This window comes from Grus americana, chromosome 6 (assembly GCF_028858705.1).
Source record: "Grus americana isolate bGruAme1 chromosome 6, bGruAme1.mat, whole genome shotgun sequence".
Classification (NCBI taxonomy): Eukaryota; Metazoa; Chordata; class Aves; order Gruiformes; family Gruidae; genus Grus; species Grus americana.
In genome coordinates, this window is record NC_072857.1 from 17,512,086 (window position 1) to 17,536,744 (window position 24,659).

Consider the following 24,659-nt stretch of genomic DNA (forward strand, 5'->3'; position numbering starts at 1 on the left):
AAAACCTGTTTCCCTTTGACATTTCAGTCAGCTGTTCCACAAGTCTTTGGGGAAAAAAGGACTGCTGTTTCTTCCCTTCTTCTTCCTCCCTCCCTTTTTAATTTTGTACGTTTGGACTATTATTTATTCACTTTTATCTTTAGTTATTTGTACTCTGTGCTTTAACATCTGCATACGTTTTAGAAGTCATCTCCAAAGTTTAGCGTTGTCCTCGCTTGTTGAAATGTGGCAACCTTAAATAGATCCACTGCAGTGCAGGCAGAGAAAGCGCTGGGCTCTTCTAGACCCTATGCATTTGTTTGTTTTAACTGAAATTCATCTTTTATAGAGAATAACTTTAGTGGACACTGAAGGACACAGCTGGGCAGGTGTGGCATGCATCCAGGGCAGGAGAAAGCTCCTGAGCCAGTCAGGTGTGCCCACTCATGCAATCCAAAAGCAGGAGGCAAATTGAAGCCATATTGAGCAGAGCAGGTCTTGAGCCCGAGCAAGTCATTAGCAGTCTTTCAACTGACTTTGAAGCAGGTCTTTGAGACCCGGTCTGTTTTATATGGTGGAATGTGGAAAAACAACCACCACGGCTTGTAAAACGGAGGGGAACAAAGCAATGCTCCTGTGCGCCTGCCAGCCCCTGCCTCCCCAGCCCCTTCGGTGCCTGCAACTGGCCGGACTGCACCCCTTCCCCGCTCGACTCCTGTAATTTTCTGACCAATTTAAGCACGACCTGTAACTTCCCCTTTTACATCATTCATGAATTCAAATACCTCCTAATTTTAACCGCACCTTATAAATCCAATGGAAGTGATTGTGTGATCGAAAAGCCTTGGACTTGCTCCCAGAGGAGCTACTCCAGTCATGAGCAATACAGCTGCCATCAAAAATGGGTCCCTTTGGAATAAACCCTCAGGCACACACCCCATACACTCTATACATGAGGTCACACTCACACACACACCCACATGAGCTAAAGCTACACAGAAAGCTGAAGTTGCAGGTATGAACCATGATTGCGCACATGCAGCTTCCATACACACGCGTTTTTCAGCCTCTGTCCATTTCACTGCCAGTTATCTCTGGACAACTTCACACTTTTCTAAATAAAAGGAACTTAAAAATAGCTCTCCAGGTTGCAGCGCCCTGAAGGCTCCCCTAAATAAAAAAGATCACGTCCTAGGACTTATACACATCAGAGGAATGGAGGGAGAAGGTGCTGCCTATCCAGCCTTGTAGCCCTCGACACATACAGAAGCATCAGCAGTCGGTACAGGTAGCTGGAGGCTGACGTTTATTTTGGCACCTGCCAAGGTGACTTTGTTGTTGGGATCAGGGCTTGGCCAGCAAACTGTGCTGGTAGGACAGCATCCAGACCAATGCAATAAGCCGTGTCTTGAAGGAAGCCAAAAGAAAAGACAAAAAAGACCACACACAACTCAGGGTTGGTGCCTGGATTTTACAGGAGGGTGTGGGGGGTTTTTCTTCTTTTTTTTTTTAACTTCTTTCCTTATTTTTTTCCTTTTTGTGAAAATACTTAAGGACTTGGGAAAATATTTGAGTCATTATGAAAATGTAATTCTATCTCACGATACAGCTGTAGTGAGCCAGGGCAGCTAGGTCTGGGGGAGTCAGCAAATCAAGGTCTCTGATTAAGAAGCAGGGAGGCCTTTGGTCAAATTTAATAAAAATATACTTGTTATATTTGGAACATTTTATCTGAGAACATGCTGTCTCTTTAATGCTGTCTTATATCTGCTTGTCAGGCAGTGGGACACTTCCAGCGAGAGGGGCAGGCTCTCAAGAAGACTTGGAGCTGTGGCTGGGAGGGAGCTGTGGCTGCTATGGGCAGAAGGAGCTGTTAAGATGACTTCTGGCTATCACAAAACCTTGCCCAGGCTGACAAGGAAGGTTAACTTTTACGTGGTATGAGATGCCTGTAGAAATGTCTCTCCCTGCAATGACATACAAGAAAAAAAACCCTTTTACTTGTCTGTCAGCTAAAAGTAAAGCAAAGCACATCCCATAATATTTACAGGTTAGATTTTAGGCAACTGGCTAGTCTCCCTCCTGCCTGGTGAATCACTGCTATTGATTTAATGAGCTTTAATGCAGCATGCAAACAGCAAAAGTCAGCCCAGCCAAAACCATTGAAACCACTGGGAAATCCTCAGGTCTTTGCAGTGGTGTTGTCAGCCTGTAACAATGATGGACAGAGAGTGTTTGGCAGCCCAGTTCAGGGGCAAATAAGAAGAGATTTGCACAGTACTTAGCAGCTCTAAGTGACTATCTATGGAAAGGAGCAACAGCCAAGGAGACAGTGAGGCAGTGGACATTAAATTTTTAGAGAAAGTGATCGTTTCCCTTCATTCTTTACTCAAGAGGTTCCATCCAAACTCCTTTGGATACATATGGGCCCCCAGTATAAGAGAAATTTAGGGCAGGTGAAGAGGAGTCAGCAGAGAGTCACTGAGACAGCCAGAGGGCATGAACACAATGTTCAAGGAAGGGCTGAGGCAGGACACTGGGCTTGAGAAGACCTCCACTAGCTTCAGAGCATAAGAAAAAGACTGGTGAACAATGTCCTTTATCAGGAGGAATCTGTCTTCCCAGACCCCAAAGCTCCAGTTGGACAGATTGTGCTGGATTCCACCGGAGAACTGCCAAAAAAGAGGATTTTGGTGATCTGGTTCTGTTTTCCTTGTCTCTCATGACAGACCTTCACAGAGTTTCTACCTCCTAGGTCTCAGTCTTGTGTTTAGCCAGGAGCCCTCCCAAAATAGAAAGAATGAGAAACATGGTAACAGCCAGGATGAGGGAGACAGAGGAATCAATTGACTTTTGAATTCTTCTTTATACGGTTACATTCGATAGAAGAAGTGTCAGACTGAATTTCTCGGTATTTTACTTCTCAGGGGCTTCATCACCTCCAGGCAGAAACCACAGGACTTTCTTTGAGTTTGGGAGTTTCTTTAATCTGTAGTTGCAACTGCCTGCTGGGTTCTTAATACCATATATGACCAGACTGAGATACTAACAACTTGCCCATCCTTCTTTTTCCTTTCTAATTTTATCTGAGTAGTCTGAAATGTCCATCACCTGAGGGTATAAAAATGGTTGCTGATAAAGCTGACTGTACATATTTCCATCTGTTGTTGTTTCTTGCACTCAGACATTCTGCCTGTTTGGAGTTAATTGTACCTTGGCTTTACTTCTCATAAAGGACCCAAAGGACCTTGACCTTTGGTGCTTATACAGCTTTTTTAGTGTAGTCTTATGCACGTGGATTATGCAGTATGTATGGAGAGGAAGTAGTTGGCTGAACCTGGCTTTGGAAGTCATGAACTCCAGAGCATGTACTGGGATCTGAGGAGACCCAAAGAATTTAGCATTTCCATCTCATCTTGCAACTCGAGTATCAAAATTCTGATACAAAACACCTACAGACTTAATCTACCCTTGGGTGAAATGAATTCTGTCATAACTATAGCTTAGCCCAAATAATTGTATGCGCTGTAGACACTTGACACGGTGGGGTAGATCTAATAAACTGGAGCTGCATAGACCATTCCTGTGGTTTAGCTTTAGAACGTCTCTATTGAAAACTTAGGAAATGAAGAGTTAAAAAGGAAATCCACATGTGTTTATAGCCAAACAGACTGTAATGAATGTGTGAAATGAATTACCAAGAAAAGCCATTGGTAAATTATGATTTAAGCATCAAGGCCAGTCAAAAAACAGATTGAATGAGAAAATGAAAGACATAAGGTTCAGAAAGTCACAGTTACAGGCAGCTGACGGGCTTATCAGAGCCAGCATCCTTCATCTCTACAGTGACTCATGGTTTTTATCTCGGTTACCATGTGTATCCTCTCAGAAAGAGAGCAGACCACCTATGTGATGCTGAGCTTCCCCTTCATGTGCATAGATGTGCCCATACACTTATAAGAAGGTGGCTGTGTGGTCTAGGATTTCAAGGGGGAAATAAAAGTTGGATTCGAGATCCTGAGTTTTAATCCCAGTGGTTCCCAAAGGCTCATTGCACCAAACCTGAGAAAGTCACTTGCTTCTAGCTGCAATCAAGGAATATGAGACCTTTGGGGAATCATGTTTTCTATTGAGTAGATCTTTCTTGTTTCCTTGCTTCTTTCTAAGGAGGGTAATAAATGTGAAATGGTCCATCTTTATGTTTCCATTCATTCACTTGTTTGTTTGCTTGCTTTGCCAAGTGGTCCGGGCTGCAAGTAGACCCATTAAGAATGGCTTGCTCCTAAGGGCCTGAGAATAATCTCAAAAATATTAAAAAAAAAAAAAAAAAAGATTTTAAGAGATGCCCAGATTCACGTACAAAATTTCTCTCCAAAGATTTGGCTGCTGCTCCTTGTGAGCCAGCCCCAGATCGCACTACTCCAGCCTTGTATCTTTGCCCTGCTTGCCTGACTCTCCTGGAGACAGAGCTGCTCACCCAAAGTCCTCGGCTCCTTGTTGCTAATGGCTAAAACCTTGTGCAAGTCCCAGCTGAAGCAGGGTAAGAGACATCTCTTACACTTTTCTGCTAAGGCAAGCTTGTTCCCCATCAGTGCTTTCTCCAGGCTAGTTTTGAAATAGCTGAGCAATAAAGAATTTTCATCCTTGCAGATTATACGGCTGCAGACTAATGGGATCTTCTTGCCCTGGCTTAGCAATGTAGTCTTACTATTCCAAGCTGTCCTTACTCAAGTTTTACCTCATTTTCTTGAAACTGATGGCCTCCAGAAATATACAGGTGGCTTGCCTGACCAACATACATTGGTGGCTCTTGGGCATGCTGAGGCTCATAATATGTGAGAGTCATACTGGGAGGCCGAGATGGTGCCAGGCTTGTATCTCCAGTGGAAAGGACAATTGTTTCTTAGGGCACTTTTTTCATCATGCAAAATATAAATTTTTTCAAAACTTCCAGCCATGGAAGAAAGTAAGTTTTTTCCAACTGAAAACACAAAAACTTTCCATTAAATGCCAGATTGTGTGATACAAAGCACTGATGGCCCTCTGGCCACAGCTGCTTCTGTTTAGTCATAGTGCGAGCAAAGAGACACTCAAATAACACATTTGCACTGGAACAGCCCTTGCCGTAACTTGTGTTACTGCAGCTGGACTCACATCAAAACCCAATGCACCGTGTGGAAAGCAATTACCCACTGCAAAATGGTGGAATGAAAAGCACTCTTCAATATCCCCTTTCTTAATGGCGCTGAACCAGATCCGGCAACTCAACAAAATACTTGAGACGCTTTCTCTGTCTCCCTTCCACCCCTTTCTTTCCTTTTCCTCTGTTGTTCAAACTGCATTGCAAAGATACAACCAGGGGTACTAATCCAAGAGCAATTTTACCAGAGCTTTTATCAGCCCATCCAGGTTCTCAGCTGGCCTGGCAAGATTTGTGTTGCTGCTTGTAAAACTGTGAGGATCCTGGTGAGGGGCCACATTGCACTAATTTACAGGATATAAACAGATATTGTGAGACCAACCATGAGATATGGGGAGGCTTCAGCTAAGCTTCTTGCATGGACTTTGGGGCCCAGCTGGTGGCCAGACGTAACCCGGCCACGTAGTTTTGAATCTGGGAAGGGATGAGTGGGGGAGCTGTGGGAGCAAGGACTACAGAACCCACAGCAGAAAAATTCATGATGTGGAGCCTATTAAAAGAGATGAGTAAATTAAATGTTAGAGGTCTCATTTCGCAAAACAGGTGCTTGTTTTTTCTCCAGCAAAACACATGCATGAGAAAACAAATCACTAGGGACCAAAACGACAGCCTTGTGATGCAAAGGAGGGAGTTTGCCGAAACAGCTTTGCATTTTCAAGTGTGTCCAATGGAGTGCCTTATTTGGGAGATGCAGCCTGTCAAGTTCAAGTGAAATTAGATCATTGATTTTCTGCTGCAGGAAGCAAAGCAAGACTTCCCGTCAGCCTGGAGAGTGGTTTGTTTTGGGTTGATTTTTTTTTTTATTATCATTCATATTTTTCCTAGCTGTTAAAATTTATGTCAAAATACAGTGCCATTTGTAATCCAAATAATTTATAGTCTCTTTTTTTTTTTTTTTAATTGTTCACTATGCTTTGTTTCCCACCAGTCTGCGGGAAAGAACCCCACCTTTGGAATAAAACATCCCCATTCAGCAGCTAGGGGTCTCAGGCTCTTTCTTTTGCCACCTTTAATACTTCTCTGTCACCTACTAGCAGGCTGGAGGGCCAGTGCCCCATCAAAAACCTACACCTTGTGCTACATGACCTCAGTGGAAAAGGTAGTCCCTGCCTCAAAGAGGTTGCTACCTACCCACACACAAAAAAAGGCTATATGAGAGGGCACCAACAAAGAAAAGAGTACACAGAAATAGTACTCCACATGGAAAGATATTCAGGTCACCTAATTTCAGACACCCCTCTTTGCTGTCCTTCTCTGCTGTCACCTCAGTATATACCATGAAAACACTTATATCTCCCATCCCATGGCAATTGCTGGTTTGCTGAAGGTGTTCTGTCTTGATGCAGTCTTCCCCAAAGGCAACGCTTGAGGCACACCAACCAGTGTAGCACACCAACCTGATGGGTGCATCAGAGCACGTGCCACCCATCACAAGTGACAACCTGGGGTGATAATTTGCAGGGCATGCAAATTATTCCTCACCGGCTGAGCTGTGGTAACTGCCTGCGGCACATATGAGGTGGATCTGCTTTTTCTGAGCCACTGTGGAGGCTGTGGCTGGTCAACATCAGGGTTATCTCCCCACTGAGAAGCAACTATGTGAGAGTAGGCAGTGCCAGAGCCAGAGAAGATCTAATCGGTCCATGGAAGATGCTAAAGGCCTTTTAAATGAGCAGGAATGAGGACTACATCTCTGTACCCAGGAGGTGGATACTCAGCAGTTTTGGGGGACAGGACACAGAGCAAAGAAAAGGAGCTGTGTCTCAAAAACTGCATCTGAGAAGCCCTGCTGTAGTGAGTGCACTACAGTCAAGGGAGGTTGGAAGGGGAGCGTGCCGGGAAAGCAAAAGGAGCTAGCGAGAAGAGCAGTGAACAAGCGTGCTAATTGCAAGAGCAGCAAGGAAAATATGACAGGGAAATGGAGTCGAGGGGAAGCTGGAGGGGCCCTGTCAGCCTGCCGCTGGGTCTGGTGCAAATGGTTTCAGCAGAGGCAGCTCGCAGCTGTAGGGAGCAGGTGCAAGGGCAGACGGACGCTGCCCTGAACCTGGGGAGAAGGCTGTAGGCAGGAAGGAAACTGGTTTTCCCAAGCTCCAAACAACAGCATGCGAAAGAGGGAGAAGGAGGGAGAGCAGCGTTCAGACAGAGCAGAAACAGCTCTGTCACTCTCCACTTCAGGAGCATGATGGGCAGATGAAAGATGAATTTACTTCAGCCAGTCCTGTCAGATGTTTCTGAGCTGTGGGACTTATCAGCTGTCAGACCAGAAAAGAATAAGCTAAACAAAAAGCTTTCACAACCCTCATTCCCAAATCTGTGCATCATAGTGTGCCAGGAAAAATGATTTCTGGACTTTTCTTTTTCTTTTCTTTTCTTTTTTTTTTTTTTTTTTCTTTTCTCTTCTGCTACTGAATGCTTTTCCCTTTCTCTCACTGGACAGCTGGAGGGAATCCAGACGGCTGCTGTTCTTGTGGCTGCACACTGAATACAATGGGGAGAGGCTTGCAAATGGCTTTCCAAGTAGCCAAACACAATGGTGGTGAGGGGCAGTCCATGTGTGGGGAGCAGAGGGCTTTCTCTGGACTGAAATGGCAGGGGCAATGGCAATGTGGGCATTCAGGGCTTCCTGTCTCTTCATTCTTCCATTATCCGCCTCAAAACCTTCCGCTCCTCTTCCCCTGCTCTGCCTCCTTTCAAGGGCCAGCCTGTTCAGATGGGTGCCACCACACAAAGCCCCGGATGTCTCTGCACAGCGGTCTCACTGGTGAATTCAGTTGGTGGCTAATTCTAATTAATTCCTTTTAAGCTGGAGTCTGGAAGTAATTGCCAGTCCAGATACTCTTGACTAACTCAGATGAATACTCAGGACTGAGCTGGAAGAAAAGGAGGTAAGAGGAGCTCTGCTGTGCCAGAGCAACACTCCACTGACGCCCCTGAATCAACAAGTAGATCTACAGTACTCCTGAGGTCTCTTCCAATTGAATTTTCTGATGATCCAGTGTGGTGCCTTCTCTGCAACAGAGGCCTGGGGCACTGGGAAATAAGATTCACATGGAGTGGTTCTTCCCTTGCATGGTTCATGTCTCAGCAGATAAAACTCACACAAGCACCTCCAAACCACAGGGTGCTCAGCCTTGCAATCGTTCCTGACTCTTCTGATGGCATTTTAAGGTGCGTCTAGGTTATTTCCTAGATTATCCTTCTTTTAGTGTCCTAGAGGGTCTGAGGAGCAGGATTGGAAGAGCAGAAAACAGCTTGACCTAATGATGAGGCTGCCTTGAAAAGAAAAACCAAACCTCAAATTCTTTATCCACCAGAGACAAAGGGGTCATGCTTCTCTCCAGGTTATCATGGCTCCATGGGTTACTAAGCATCAGCTAAGCTATTATATCAGTTTACATCAGCAGCCTTAGCTGTAACAAACACAAGAGAGCATGGCAGGGCATAATATGTAAAAGGAGGGTCTAAGCTAAGTTGCATTACTCTGTGCTTGCTTCAGGCCAACAGGAAACACCCAGGTGGTTCCTTTAGCTCTGATGGTGCCTGGTAACTTGCCGTGCTCTTTGCATTTGATTATGACCGTCACACTCACCCTATGGACTTGTTTGACATTTTTCCCCTCACTTGTTTTCCTCTGCACTTTGGCTGTGTCTTCGTATCCTGTCCCTGGTTTGTTTCTGTCAATTCTTTAAACAGCTGCTGGGTTCTGCTCCAGAGGTGGCTGCATTCCAGCAGCAGGGAATGTGACTCCTGACATATGGGAGAGCTGGTGCCATGCATCAGGAGCTGTGAAGCTGAGAGATGCGACACATCCAGGGTCAGCTTGTCAGTGCGGTGCACCCCCAGGAGAGGTCCCAGTTTGGACATCCATTTTATTATTTTCACGTACCTCAGCTTGGTTTCTAGCAACAGTTCCTTGTGTTCATTTCCCAGCCCATAACCAAGTCACTCCCTCCGAAAGTCTCAGCAGTTGCCTTACACTGGACAGGCTTCACACATGAAATCCCATGCTGGAAATGACCCTCAGTCATCAACTGCAAGCAGCACCAGGGAACTGAGCGACTGAGCGTGATCCTGGTGTCGAGTATCCAAGCAGCTGGGCTGCTCTTTGCTTTCCCCATGCTGTGTTAGGGAGAGTCATGCTGCATTTGCCATGCTGGCTTGGGTCTCCATTTTCAAAATACTTTCTGGGCTTCTCAGGAATCTCCCTCTGGCTCCCTCACTCATTGGCAGGCTCTTCCTCACATCCCTCTCCTTTCTCTCCTGTGATCAGCTGGTGCCAATGCCCCCACAAAGAAGGACACCTTGACCCATTCACTGCTGTCCCTTGTGTCCAGCAGGCTGCAGCGAGTCTGAAGCCTCCTCCGCTTTTTCCCAGGACAGAAACTGGACATTGGCTGTGCAAGAAGGCATCTGTGGGTTTGCTATATTCATTTTTTTCTCTGCTGTTTCACAGGCCATCTTCTGAGTTCTCATGGACTAGCAGAAGTCCGTGAGCCATCAGCTGGGAGAGTCAGCATAGAGAATATAGGCTATGACTCAGTTTCCCACAGTCCAATTCCTTTCACGCCAGTACTAACCAGTATCAGTATCACGAGTGCCAAAGCTCCACATCCTGCTCACAAGCTGGGGACAGTGATGCTATTGGCATGGAGAAACATCCCAGTAGGTAAGGAGGCCAAGAGCATGGCATGCACAGCAGAGCTGAAGTCGCTATATCTAGCAGGAGCTTTTCTTCCCCCCACCGGCAGCAGGAGAACATGAGTCTGTAGACCTCCACCCTTTCCAGCTGAGAAGCATCTGCCACAGCCCCTTTCTTATAACTAATATACTGCCTCTGCTTCCACTTCCCTCCAGAAGATCTCTTTTCAACAGCTGCCTCCAAGGACCCTCTGCTCAGTCCTTTCTCCAAGCCATTCACCCCAGCCTCACCCATAAAGCTCAAGTTAAACCTCAGAAAGCCTCATCTGCTTCTCCCCAGCAGCTGCATGGCCATTTCCATGGATCCATATCCCCACTCCACTGAAAGTGGAGCCTATAATCAGGACACTTAGGGCACACTTTGTAGCAGACTCTCATAAAAACTGTTGCTGGTCTCAGCTCAGCTTGAGAGGAGAGGAGCAAGAGGATCAGCCCAGGTCCCACTGCTGTTCCCTAAGCATAGGAGCAGACTTTGCTCAGATGATCCCAATACCAGGAAACATAGCAGAGAAATAAGCCTCTACAGCAGGGTCAAGCCAGGGTCTAAGCTCTGTGCACCTGGAACATGATTTAAATTGCTGGAAGCCCAACAAGGACCATCTTGCTGGTCAAGAAGGATTGCCACCCCCAAGAAGTGAGGTGGCAACCTACAGAAATTATGTGTGGTGGGGATCCAGTTATCCAGAATAGAAGAATATAACTTTTCTTTCTTTTCATTAGAGCAGAATTTCTTATCATCATGTTCCCTACGCTTCACTTCTGTCCTTTAGCTGGAATAGGGCAGAAGAAAACAGCTCGTGTGTACTTTAGCCTGTAACAATGGGGACATTTCTTTGGGGATGGGAGAGAAATTCACATCAAGTTAAAAAGGAGAGACTGTTGGGATAGCCAAAAGTACAGCTGTAAGCCAGAGGTACAAACATGTTCCCAGCCTTCAGGAACAAGGAAGAAGTCAAAAAAGGCAGGCGCAGAACCAGGAGTCGCATGTGGGCACTGTGCACTTAGCTATCCACTGCCTACAAGTACCACTAAAACCCAGTCCACCAAACTTTTACAGCAGGAAGAGGAAACCGCAGCCAGAACCATTCCTTGGGAAATTTCCACATGAACCTCTCATCCAGTAAACCAGCACAACCTCTTCCTTCTCATTATTCACTCATGTAATACCTCTACAAACTGTGCTCCTTGCTATCTTCACTTCCCTCTGTTTGTTCCCCTGCAAGATGGGTGGCAAAGCCCTAAGCTCCAAAGATAATGCTGTGCCAAGGCAGTTAGACACGGCTATGTCTGATTCTCAGCGCTATTGTCTGAATATCTCACTGCTTGCATGGAGATAGGACTTCTCAAGCCCTTTATGAAATAGGACAGGGCTTTTGCTGACCCGGGGAAGCTGAGGTGCAATAGAACCTATCCAAACCACCTCCCACAGCACCTAAAAATAAACTTGAAAGCCTACTGTGACGTCAAAGTTTGAGAGAGCAATTGAGAGTTTCTGCCATCAAGGGTTTTGGGGAATTTGAATCACATATGGGATGCTGGAAGGGCTGAGGGTTGCATTCAAGGCCCTCATACCCTGCCCTGCTGTCTCAAACATACTAGAGCCGGAAGGTTTTTATCATCTCCTGAACACTGTTATATTCAAGTGCACAAGGAGAGGCGTAACTTCAAGATGGCCACCAAGCCAAACAGAAGCAGCTCTGGTACAAACAGAGATGGAAAAGAAATAAAAAATCAGTCAGAATAAGTTGGAAGCTCTTCTGGACTAAAATGTTGGGTGGAGGATTTTGCACATGCCAAAAACCAAAGAAAGCGAGTAGTGGCACCCGTGGCTTATCTTAAAATTGTCTTTATACTACTGGAGCGTATGCGGATAAAACACAACTCAGTATTACAAACTAGCAACAGAGATGTTGGTGAAAGAAACACGATAGCATTATACCTACAGCAAGAACAAGAGGCTGAAACTACTAAAGGAAAAGTGTAAATTGAATCTATCAGCACAAGCCACAAGCTGCCGCTCTGTGTTCCCTACAGCAATGATGAAAACGTCACTGATGGGGTCACTGCTAACTATGTGCAAACCCTTGCCAGAGGTAAAGCTGGTGCTGTGGAGTGATGCACCTGTAGCAGGGTCGGTGCTATACAGTTTTTTCTCACCCATGAAAGAGCATGCCATTTTACACTGAAGGATCAGAAGATTAACTGCATACAGTTACTGCAGAGTCTATGAGAAAACAACAAACTACAGCACAATGCTATTCTTGTCGTGGAGCCAAATGGCAGCAACTTCTTTGCTTGCCAACGCATTCAATCCTACGTCTACAGGACTGCTTTCTTGGGCCAGAAAGTTCAAGCATGATATTAGACAACCAGAGATGTTGAGTGTTTTTTTCTTGTACTAAGCCAACACAAGAATATATTGCAGCTTATGCATTGTTTTTTCTGGCTTGACTTTATGTTGGCTTATCAAATCATGAACATCACCACCTGCCAGGATGGAGGAGATGTTTTCACAGACAGATCATCTAATTTATGTTATTATTTCCTAGTTCATAGATTTTAGGACCACTGCAATAAACTATTCCAGTTTCATGAGTAGCACAGACTAGAATCAAGAAGGTTGTAAAATTTCAATACCGTCACAAGTAGGGCAAGAGCACATCTCTGCAACTGCAAGAGGCTATTACAGAGGTCTAAACAGAGAAGATGAATAGGAGATGATTATAGCTTGGCCCTCATAATGTAAGGCTGAAAGGAGACAGGCTCGTAACAAAGAAAATTAAGCACTTCATGTAATGCGTCATTGAACAGTTCAAGTCTGACACCAGACATTAAGGAAGCAGAAAGCTTGCATGGACTTAAAACCTGAATGGACAGATTAATGGAAAAACAATTCATCAAGGGTTCCTAATCACAGATACAGCAACAGCACCTCTGAGCCACCAGATGCTGGGAGAGCTACCTGTAAAGCATCATCCTTCCACAGGCACCCACTGTTGGCCTCTGTCAGAGAGAGGGTTTGGGACAGCTGGACTTTTGGTTTAATGTGGCGCTCAAACGGAAACCACTGACAGGCCACACTGAATTTTCAGGACTATCCTGAGCCTGAGACCAGTCTTTTAATCTGTGCCTGTAGGCAGTGGATTTGTGAGCGTGGTCCAAGGTCATACTTCACCAAATCTAGGGCTGCATGTGCTCCACAGGTTTGATCCCTGGTTCCCCAGGAAGCAGCTGAACAGACGTGAAGTGAGTTGATCTGGGAGTTCTTCATTCTCCCAGTCGTTCCCAAAACCACATTTCAGAGCAGCATAGACAGAGCCTTGGAGACTTGTGCTCCTCTGTTTGAAGTACAAACCCTTCACATCAGTTGTCTTCTAGCCTTGGAAAAATACTTAAGGTACTTAAGTGTGAAACCAAGTGAGTCTCCTCCTTCATCCCTGCCAGGAAGCGCTCCAGAGGGGTGGAATTTGTTTTTCCGATTAGACTTCACACAGCACGACCTTTGCCATCTCCAAGCCAGGTCGGGTTGATTAATGGGCTGTCATCCCAGCACAATGAGGTCCAGAGGGGTGTGGGGTTGCTAGGACATTCTCGTAACAGCTTCTGCAGGAGAATCACTTTTGGATCGCTCTGCACCATTAAGCAAAGAACCTGGGGGTCTTTAATTTATCAGGTGGGAAGTGAGGATAATTACTTTTCAAGCAGCCAATATACCCGACGTGCACTCACAGCGGAAGCAAAGCGTGGAAGTTGGGGGATTCAGACACTGTTTACATTCCGGTGAAACTGGATCTCAGAGCTATACACCAAGCTTGGGAAGGGAGTGTCGGACCGGGATGTAGAGGAGGACAGGCTGTTATATAGAGTGACTGACAGATTAATCTAATAGTCTGGACTCTGAGGCTCCACAGGTGTTCAGACCAGTGGTCGGACCAGCCAAATTTGCAGACAATAAATTCAAAAGCTGCATGGGGCCATCATGACTAATTTTGCTAGGGGCATTGTCAGGTGTGTGATAGGATACAGGTCCCCCCCTGCAAGGACCGAAAGGATCAAGTGAATATTGAGAGCGTTTTGAAAAATTAATTTCTTTCCCCTTTCCTACCTCTCTCTGGTTTTGATATTACACTTTATTGTCAGGATCTTCAGTCATTACATAATGTTGTGGTTTAACCCGGCAGCAGCTAAAACAACCACAGCTCACTCCCCCGCTTCAGTGGGATGGGGAAGAGAATCGGGAAAAAAAAAAAATTAAAATTTGTGGGTTGAGGTAAAGACGATATAGGACAAAAAAGGAAGAGGATGATGATGATGATAATAATAATAACAACAGTAATAATAATAGAATATACAAAACAAATGATGCACAGCACAATTGCTCATGACCCACAGACCACTGATGCCCAGCTAGTTTCCAAGCGGCGGTCTAAACCCCTGGCCCCAGCCAGCTTCTCCCAAGTTATATACTGAGCATGATGTCATATGGCATGGAACTTTGGCCAGTTTGGGTCAGCTGTCCTGGCCGTGTCCCCTCCCAGCTTCTTGTGCACCGCCAGCCTCCTCGCTGGTGGAGCATGAGAGAAGCTGAAAAGTCCTTGACTTGCTGTAAATGTTGCCTAGCAACAACCAAATCATCAGTGTGTTATCAACATCACTCTCATCCTAAATCCAAACTACAGCACTATACCCACTACTAGGAAGAAAATTAACTCTATTGCAGCCGAAACCAGGAGACATAAACACAAAGAGAATCAAAGCCCAAAGGGGGACCACACTTTCCCTTCTCCTGAGCAGAGGGCTGGAGTAGTTTCCTGTCACAACAGGACTGTAGTTACTGTTTATTTAACTTTCAGGGGAGTGGTTAAAAACATCTATGTCAGATGATGGTCTCAGCCAAGGGAAGCTTCTTTTGTATCTTAGCCTGGGATCCAGGACCCCTCCGTGCTCTTTTCCAAAGGTGGAGCAGTGGTTTGACCAGTGACTGGTCTCTGAAACTGAGATGGGTCAGCTGCACCTGGCCTGGGAAATCATTTGGGACAAGCATGGAAAGTGAGGGATGATGGATTCCTCCCATCTAACGAAGGCTGTCTGAGAGGCAGGACCAGCGAGGCTTGCTGTCATGCTCAGGAAAACAGTTGGGAAGGAAGCAGCTGAAAAAGAGAGAATCTAAATGTTCTTTTAAATGCCTAGGAAAAAGACTTGGGAACTGACATCTTTAGCAAGCAGACAGATCTCTGTAGGAGGCAGAAGAGGGATGGGGCAAACACAAATCCTTTATCTGAGAGGAAGAGTGACTGAAATCTTGCTGTGAGTGATGCTAGTGAGCCTAGCATCCAGCCTTTTTTCCCATCCAATGCAACCAGAAGACACAGAAGACTCAGTATTTTGAGATCTGGAGCCTGTGTGCCATCCGTCCCTTGGATATGGAGGGCTATCACTGAGCAAAGAGCCCTTTCCCCTGATCCAGGCCATCCCACAGGAGCCACATAAACATCATACCTCTTCCAGCCTTTAGGTGAAACCAACTCATCAATGATATCTTAATAATATTTAACAGATGCACGCACCTCCCCTGGGCTCAATAAATACATTCTGGGCTCATCTCCTATCCCTCTTAAAAACACTAGTTAAAAGAACAGAAGGGGGGGAAAAATAACCCCAGATGCAGCCCAGTGCCTTGAGGGATGAGGCTTGGGTCTCAGAGCCTTCCTCACGCTGAAACCCCCTGCGAGTGAAATATGTCTCACTTGGGGCGAGAGGCAAAGAGATGGTGATCTATCAGCTGCTAAAAGGCATCAGCACCAAGCAAGGAAGGGGAGAAGCAGGCCCTGGGATTCAGGGAGGGATCATGCAGCAGCACAGGCAGCGGTGCTAGCGGCAGAGGCGGTTACAGAGGCCATAAATCTCATGTTTCTAGGTCTGGGCGGCCCATCAGCTGGGATCAGGCAAGAGTTTCCTCCCCTGCATCATGCAGCACTGGTGTCAAGGACCTGAATTATGATGCTGAGTAGCGTAGGGGAAAAGGGCTCTGTATTTTGAAATATCTAGTGTTGGCTCACCATCAAAAACAGTATAGCAGGCTGCATGGAGCACCAGTCTGGGATCTCCAAGTCTTGAAGCAGCAGGATGGCTGCAGGTGGCTGCAGGACAGTTGTATCTGAACGCATTGCATTTGTGTTTCCAGCACCCTGGGAGGAAAGACAGGATGGTATCATTACTCCTTTCTCTAGAGTGGCAGCAGAGGTCCACAGGCATCACAGGAGGCCCCTGAATGCCAAAGCAGCCCCCTAATTTCTAACCTTTCCCCCCTCCTTTCCCCAGCATGGTGAAAGGAGTTACTGATCCATGACAAAGACTGGGCTGCCCGTGCCTGTCCTGGTTTCAGCTGGGACAGCGTTAATTTTCTTACTAGCAGCTGGTGTCACGCTGTGGTTTGGATTTAGGATGAGAATAATGTTGATAACACACTGATATTTTAGTTGTTGCCAAGCAGTCAAGGACTTTTCAGCTTCTCATACTGCCCTGCCAGCAAGAAGGCAGGGGACATCCAAGAAGCTGTGAGGGGACACAGCCAGGACAGCTGACGCAAACTGACCGAAGGGATATTCCATACCATATGACGTCATGTTCTGTATATAACTGGGGGAGTCGGCCAGGAGGCAGCATGGCTCAGGAACTAACTGAGCATCTGTTCCGGGTGGTGAGCAATTGTGGTCTGCGTCACTTGTTTTGTGTATTCTTTTATCATTATTGTTATTGTTATTATTGTTGGTGGTGTTGTTATTATGTTCCTTTTCTGTCCTATTAAACTGACTTTATCTCAACCCAAGAGTTTTACCCTTTTCAATCCTCTCCCCCATCCCACTTGGGGTGGGGGGTGAGGGGGGAGGGAGAGTGAGCAACAGCTGTGTGGTTTTTTTAGCTGCCTGCCTGGTTAAACCACGACAATGCCCCTTTCACCCACTGTCCTGCTTCCCCCTGTCTTCCACGACTGCCCGGTGCCCCGAGCATTGTATTATATCCGAGATCTTTAGGCAGAGGATCAAGGCTCTGCTCTGGGCTTGTACAACGCCTAGCAGCTAAAGCCATTTGCCATGCAGAGCTCAGAGGCACTACCTCAACAGTACTAGGAATAATAAAATACCACAAGAACAGTGTAGTTTCAGTGAAAAAATCTAACCACACATGAGCAGGGGGAATTCAGCTTTCTGGTGGAAATAAAAGGGTAAAGCAAAGCTCTTAAGGCTAATGAAATTTTCCTGGCTGTCATCAGGGCTGCAAGAAAAAAAATGGGCTTTTCCTGTTGATTTTGCTATTTCCTCAAGCCAGTAATTATTTCCTTTGCTTGCTCTAAGCTCTCACACCTTATCCTAGTTATCTCAGAGGCTACAAGGATCCCACTCTGTGTATTTATCTGAGACATTTTGACAAGGTCCATTTAGACAGAGGAGACTTCTCTGTACTTTTATATGGGCAAAGTCATAAGGGTAGATTGTCAGTTCCTTTGGGAATTTATGTGGGCAAAAAGTTCCTGGTACGATGGTACTAGACAGGCATCTTTAACTTCCTCTTAACAGTAAACTGTCATGTTTTCAGATGATTAGAAAGAGATAGGCACACACACAGAGACATGCAGTTTGTTAGCCTGCGAATTTAATTGAATCATGAACTTACCTGCTGCGCATCTAATAAAATGGGATCCTGAGTTAAGACACGGATCTTCCAGGGACCTTAACAGACAACACAAATCGTCATTATGCTACCTGAGGCCTCGGAGATTCAGCTCACTAAATGACCAGTTATCTCAGTATTATCTCAGCCATTTACAGATCCTCACCAGTTGTGAAGAGAGTGATTGGGTATGGCTGGAGATAACCTCTTGGCCCTTTTTCTTCTGAATGGAGCAGCCATCTGGTCAAGGTAGGGGAAATGTGACCTCCACAAGGGCACTGAGAATGGACATTAACAGGGAAAAATAGCACGTTAACACAAAGAAAGACTCCATGTTAGAAAAGATACAAACTATTTGTAGCCTAGTCGAGAGCTTTGAGCTAGCAGATGGCTTGACTGCAGCACTACCAAGTCAGTTGAAATGGTTTCATGGCTGTGAACGTCTCAGAGGAACCTGTTTGCAACACCCACCATGGTACATATGCTTAAATAACACCACTTGACCTGACAGCTACACAAACAGAATCCCCTTTAGAGGACCATCTTGTAGCACCTGTCAAAGATCCTCCTGCTCCTTTAACACAAGATCTAAGTGAAGAAATGGGGAATCTAACACCACACTCACACGCTGTCTCACCCCACAGAGAAAACACAGGCAAAGTGAAATCCTTCCCAATCTGTCATCCACAACCAACCTGCCAGAAAGCAGCACGTATCTGTAAATACACTGTGGGAAGGAAAACGCATTGTTACTACACATAAAAACACGCTTCTATTAGGAGAGAGGACAGAAATGTGTTTGAGGCCAGCCAGCAGCAAGAGGGTCTCCAAAGTACGTGCTTCCTAAGAGCCCTCGATCCTTTCCACTGTAAGCGTTCGGCATGGCTTGAATCAATATTGCCAGTGCAAAATCTGTTCTTCATCAATGGCACAGTGTTAAGGCGAGCCTATGCTTTGCTTTGCCTTTCTGTTGGGATGGACGTCAATCGTCAGCTGCTAGGATCATGATCTAATTCTCTGGAAGACAGCAATGAGGTTACCAGGGGCAGCTCATGCATGTGGGAGTTTTTCTGCATTCGTCACTGCACAGAAGTAGATTTTTGCAATAGATTATATCTTTTACAACTTTTCTGTTCCCTGGGTAAGTGCTGTTCTGGTCAGAGCAGCAGAATTTGACAGTCTCACTCTGAACCTCTTTCTCTCCTGCTCCACCAGTTTAATTAACAAATGCTGAGATGAAGAGTTCAGTTTCTTTCCCTAGTTATGTCCAGGGTCTAGCAAAGTGGGGCTTTGCTGAGCACAAGATCTTCTAAGTGTTATGTCAGTTGAAAATACTGTAATACTTTAGCATGTCAGTGGTTCCTCTTGGGAATGATCTGGGTATTTTCAGGCTGGGATGCTGCTTACAGATGTGGAGCCTAAGTAGCCTACCTACCTTCCAGCCATGGGACTAAGCTGCCAAATAATCAATGGACATATGATAAGTACTGTCAATACATGACCAGAAATCTGGCCAGATGATCAAACTTAGGTTCTATCTGTTTACAAAACACACAAATATGTAGCTTAGAGAAAAGGAAAAGGGGATGTGATGACTAGGATATCTCACAGATCTGTGAAACAAAAATATTGGTGAGATAGAGAGATGGCAGCAGAATAATTCTTTCCCACAGAAGAGGTGATTCATCTGAGATGGAAGATGAGGTACTGTCACATAAGGGAAAGATGAGACATCCTGGGATAAGATAACTTTGTCCATGTATTTGCCCTACCTCAAAAATCAGCTGTATTGTTGATCTGAAAATGCAGGACAGGCAGAGTTTACTGAGGGGACAGTTCATTCATAGCAGAGGATGTTAAGTCATTGGTCTGAATTAACGAATAATGGAAAGAGGACACCAGTGAGGACTGTTTGTAAACATCCCTATGAAATATGACAGGGAAGAGAGGGAAGAGATTGCTCAGTCCAGATCAGCAACACCTCCATCACCAAAGCTACCAGACCAAGCCTGGGACCTCAGCCTAGGAAGGTGATCTACCCTTCCTTTTTCAAGGCTCCTCACTGCGATGGGGGAAAGCCATTTCCTTTTTTGAGTCTCTTTGCCTGGTCTATGAATTAAGACACTGCTCTCCAGGGATATCCATCTGGAATGCATCTGACATATTTCTCCGGTGTTGCATTTGGCTCATGGGAATTGCTGTCCTCCCGAATCAGATCAGGGGTCCATCTACCCCATCTGCCTGTCTCCGAGAACAGACAACACCAGATGCTGGAGGTGAAGCTGCAGGAAACCCCTGTGGTCAGGAGTTATAGGATATCCTATCTAGGGAGACATTTTCCTTCAAAAATCCTATTGCTGAATGTTAACAAATGGAATGGAACGTGAGGTTTCTGCCTTCTCTAAGAATATGTGCCTGTGAGCGAACACAAGAAGTTGCTATTTATGGGTTACCCTCCCTCAGCTGAGCTGCTGTAAATAACCATATATGCCGACGGCCTGCTCCTGCTGAGAGAGAAAATGTGTTAGCTTAAAACTCAATGAACTCCTAGTTCAGCCCTGGCTCTTCCTGAAAAAATAAACTGCAATAAAATAAGAGTTTGGCTCATGTTTGATCAGCTCCATCCATCTGAACACACCCCACTGTTCCTGAATCAAGTATGCATTGAAGCAAGATCATACTGGAATTGCACAGCAAGTGAAACTATGAGAGCTGGCTGTTTTAGGTACAGCGCTTTCACAACAGGGCATAAATCTTCTCTGAGAGCTGGAGGACAAAGGGAAGGTAAAAAGAAGAGGAAAAACAAGGTGCAGCTCTTATTTTCTGTAAAGGACCCAGACAGAAAGTGCAAGCTCGAAGTCTTGACACGATGTGCTTAGATTCATATTTTTGTTTTACAGAGTGAAAAAAAAAAAATAATAAAAGCCTTACATTCCACAGCAGCAAGTCAGGACAAAGATGAGACTGAAACCGTGTTTGCAGGAGGAGAAACTGCAGAGATGCAAGACAGTTACCGAGAGAGAAAAGGAGCCAGCACTGTGGGGGTGTGAGCGGTACCTCCAGGGCTGACTACTGGGAGACTGAAAGTAGCCTTCCAGTAAAGGCCTGGTCCACAAAGCAATGGGGGTGCCTGAATCCTACTGATTAATTCCTTGCTCTGCAAAGGAGTTGAGTGAAGGTAATGTTTAGGAAACAGAGGGGAAATGCAGCTTCTGCAACTTCATGGACTTCAGCACCGAACGAATGATGTGGAAATCAGCACAGTGCTCGACTGTTTGCATCTACTGTAGGGCATTAAATGGTTGAAATCTTGCCAGCAGCAGTGAGAGCTATGACCGGATTTTCAGAGGGAGAGGTGTTATATACTTAATGGATGAGAAAAGGTTAGGTCTGATATGGTGCTGTTGGACTTGATCACAATTATCTACCTTGTGCCAGTTCTCATCAGGCAACACCAAACAACACAGCTCTGTGGATTTGTTGATCCCAGCAAGTGTCCTATCCTTGGCACTGCTGGATGGAGTCAGGCTAGCTTAGCCAGCAGGTAATGAGTAGCTAAGTAGGTCATTAGGCAGCCAGGATGACTGATGAATCTGGGGTTCCTATGGCTTTGTGCCTCGTGAGTCATGACCCATCCCGATTACCTGGTGTTAGAAAAGGCTGAGCCCATGCCCTGGCTTTCTCCGGACATCGGCACTGAAGGAGTTTCCCTCCTTCAGCCAGCTGCTCATCTCATAATATGATCCAGTACACATGAGATGATGTTATGGGAGAAGACAGACAAACCCACACAGTGTATTCTTATTGCTTTAGGAACGAGAGTGAACAAGATAACAGCCCTTCCCAAAATGACTGCCTCTGAGAACTCACTCCTGGTCTGCATCTGAGACAAACTCCCTGCCCTGCTCTTAGGGACTCCCAGACTTGACACACTTCCAGCCTTTCCCCGCAGCTTGTAACGTTTCAGTGTTATCCCACTCACCTGAGGAAGATAACATAAGACTGGATGAGATAATGCCCTGAGCAACCTGACCTAACTTTGAAGTTAGCCCTGCTTTGAGTAGCAATTTGGATTAGAGACCTCCTGAAGGGCCTTTCAACCTAAACTGTCCCAACCTAAACTATGCTCCTCCAAGGGGACAGCCACCACTGGAGATGTGCCACAATGCTCCTGCTGTCTGGATGCAATCCAACAGTGATATGCTGAGCCTCCGCAGCAACACGCTGGTTTGATTGCTGAAAGACAGCTGCCTCCAGCAAAGGTGGAAAAGGCAGTCCCCAGTTGTTGGGTCTATTTAATCCTTCCCAAACTTGTGCCAATCAACACAAAAAGGCTTCTCTCAGCAGAAAAAGAAAGAAAAAAAAAGACGAAAGAAAGAAAATTAAATAAGCCCTCATTCAAGGAGCTAACCATCCTGTCAGCGTAACACTTGAAGCTCCTGAGGGCTACCTTGTATTTCATCTCTCCTCTTGCCTTTCAGATTCTGGATTTCTCTTCCCCCTCCCCTCCCATTACAACAGCCCAGCCTTCGAGCCAGTCCTGGCATCTCTCTCCCTCTTGTGCAATGTTTGCCTACTGCATGATCCCCTCTCCAGCAAGAAGTTTCTCCTGCTGTAATGAAAGCTGACAGCAAACAGGGACCAAGGCTCGTTTTCTGCAGAAATGCACACACCTCACAGATTCCTACATGCTTCTTGCTGTTGGCCATAATAAACTCTCCTGGCAGTTGTAAGCAGAATTAATGCATGTTTGAGTCCCCAGCTGGGGGGGCTGATGGCCCAGCAGATAAAACAAAAATTACTATTGTATTTCCAAAACAGCACCGGGGGAGATGTCTTTCCATGTGACACTACATCACAAGAAATCACACGGATTTTTGCTAATGTTGAAGCTTCAGGGGATTATTGTGTGAAGCAGAGAGGCAATGGCTTTCTACAGCTCTGCGTCTGAGTCATTTGCAATTGTCTATGCCCTCACACGTATCAAAGGCTAAATCTGGAGAAATCTGGGCAGGATATGGGGCATTCAGGAAGGAGATATTTCCAGGATAGTATCTAAGAGGTATCATCTTTGAGAACAAATCATTGCAGGATACCACAGCACAGAGGTTATTAGGTAAGCCCAGTGGGCACTGAGATTGCTTTATGTCCTGTGCATTCATGGTCAGGTTGGTTGTGAGGCAGGATGTGTTTTCCTCTCCCTTTCCCTTCTCCTTCCAGGTTGGAGGATGAACTGAGCTCCCACAACAACCTCCCTCCCAAGAGCTCCAACATACCTTTCTTATAGCAACCCTCTCCTCCCTGCTGGAGACCACCTATCTCATGGTGGTGAAACATGGTGGCTATTTAAACACAGTCTTAGCCTTATACAGCAGATTAACCCCGTCTGGCACAGTGGGACTGGGGCTACGTGAGGAGCAGGGGGAACCCCTCGACCCCCTCTTCTTTATCTAGTGAGGGTATATCAAGCCATAGCCCTATATGTAGTACCAAATAGAAGTAGTAGAAGTACTTTCTCTAGCCAAAGAAGCAGGATGTCTTTGGGAAGAGCAGCATGCAGTTAGCCAGGCAGGAATTAGGTAAAGACAACAGAAGCCTTTCCTGCAACACTTTTCCAAACTGCTTTTAGTGACTGAAAGGAGCTCTGTGTCCCTTTGTTACGTATTGGGATGTGCCTCTCAGGCAAAGATCCATCTCTGTTCCTTGTTCACTGCATGGACAGCTGAATCTGCACTAGGAGACGATATCAAACCAAACTGCAGAGCTCTCAGTGCTGCAGCGGGATGCTGAGCACTCATCTGGATGAACTGGATGCAGACAAACAATCCACTAAGGTCAGAGTTCCTGGAAATACCTCCTCTTCAGTACCCAGCTGAAGACTTGACTGCTTTCCTTGCAGTCTACACTGCAAACATTTGTTCAGCTTGGGATGCTCAGGCCATTTGCATTGCCATACAGATCCTGTACTACAAGCCTCTCTGGAGACAGCATCTTCCCTTTTCCAAACCGCTAAGCGGGTGAAACATGGATATACAGGATAGTCCGGACAGACAGATTTAGTGCTTTTGCCTCTAGCAGATTTTAGAGAGCTGCGGTCCTTAGCTAAGAGTGGAGGGACCCTCAGAGCAGCCCTGAGGTGGCCAGGAATCTGCACTTTTGCTGCAGTGCTTCATACAAAAACAAATAAGGAAAGAAACAAAATATGTTGACTACTTCAGTTTGGGGTACTGAGAATAACTGTTATTATTACTCTAATGGCCAAAATGCAATCAAAGATCCAGGGTCAAAATGAGTTGTGAACTGAGTAGACCCACTGAGAGACTGTCTTTGCACTGAAGAAATTATAACAATACAGAGAGGATATTGCAATGAAAAGAGGGTGGTATTTCCCCAGGGAAAATGCCCCACTGTAGGAACAGTGGTGAGGGCAGGTTCTGGAGGTCCCTGGCTGAATCAGGAACTGGCCACCTCTTTTTCATCCCTTTCCAAGTCTATCCATCCCTCCCATCATTTGAATTTTTCACTTTTGTCAAAGCTTGTTGAAAACTAACAAAACTTCAGCATTCAAAGCCCTGTCTTTTTAAAACACCCCAGTGTCCCCACAAGATGAAAGTCAGTCCCACACAAATGGCTAGTAATAGGAGTTAAATGGCTTGCTGAAATTCTGCTAGTTCTGTCTTCGTGGCTGACTTCCACTCTCCGAAAGCTGAGCTCACACAGGTCTGTGTTTCTGCTCACAGTGCCAATGCTTTGCCCTTCTCCTTTTGTTCAAAACTGCTGGAAAAAGAGGACTGTTTCTTCATCAGTTACTTGAAACCTTGGTGATCGTATTTTTCATTTCACAAGAGGATGGAGGGGGTGGAGATTAGACATTGCCTATAGCAAACTAGCAGTATTTCACTACCTCTGCAATGAGAGAGTTTCCAAAACCTTCGTAATCTGCTCATGAAAGAACACACTGACCGTGAACTTATTTCTTCCAACCTCATTCGCTAGCTTTGACCCTAGACCTTCCTCTTGGTTTAGGATATTGGCTGAAATCTTGCTGTTGGGATTAATATGTCTCTCTCTCTTTAACTGACCTCTAAAAGGCAAAACAAGGTTTGCCTTA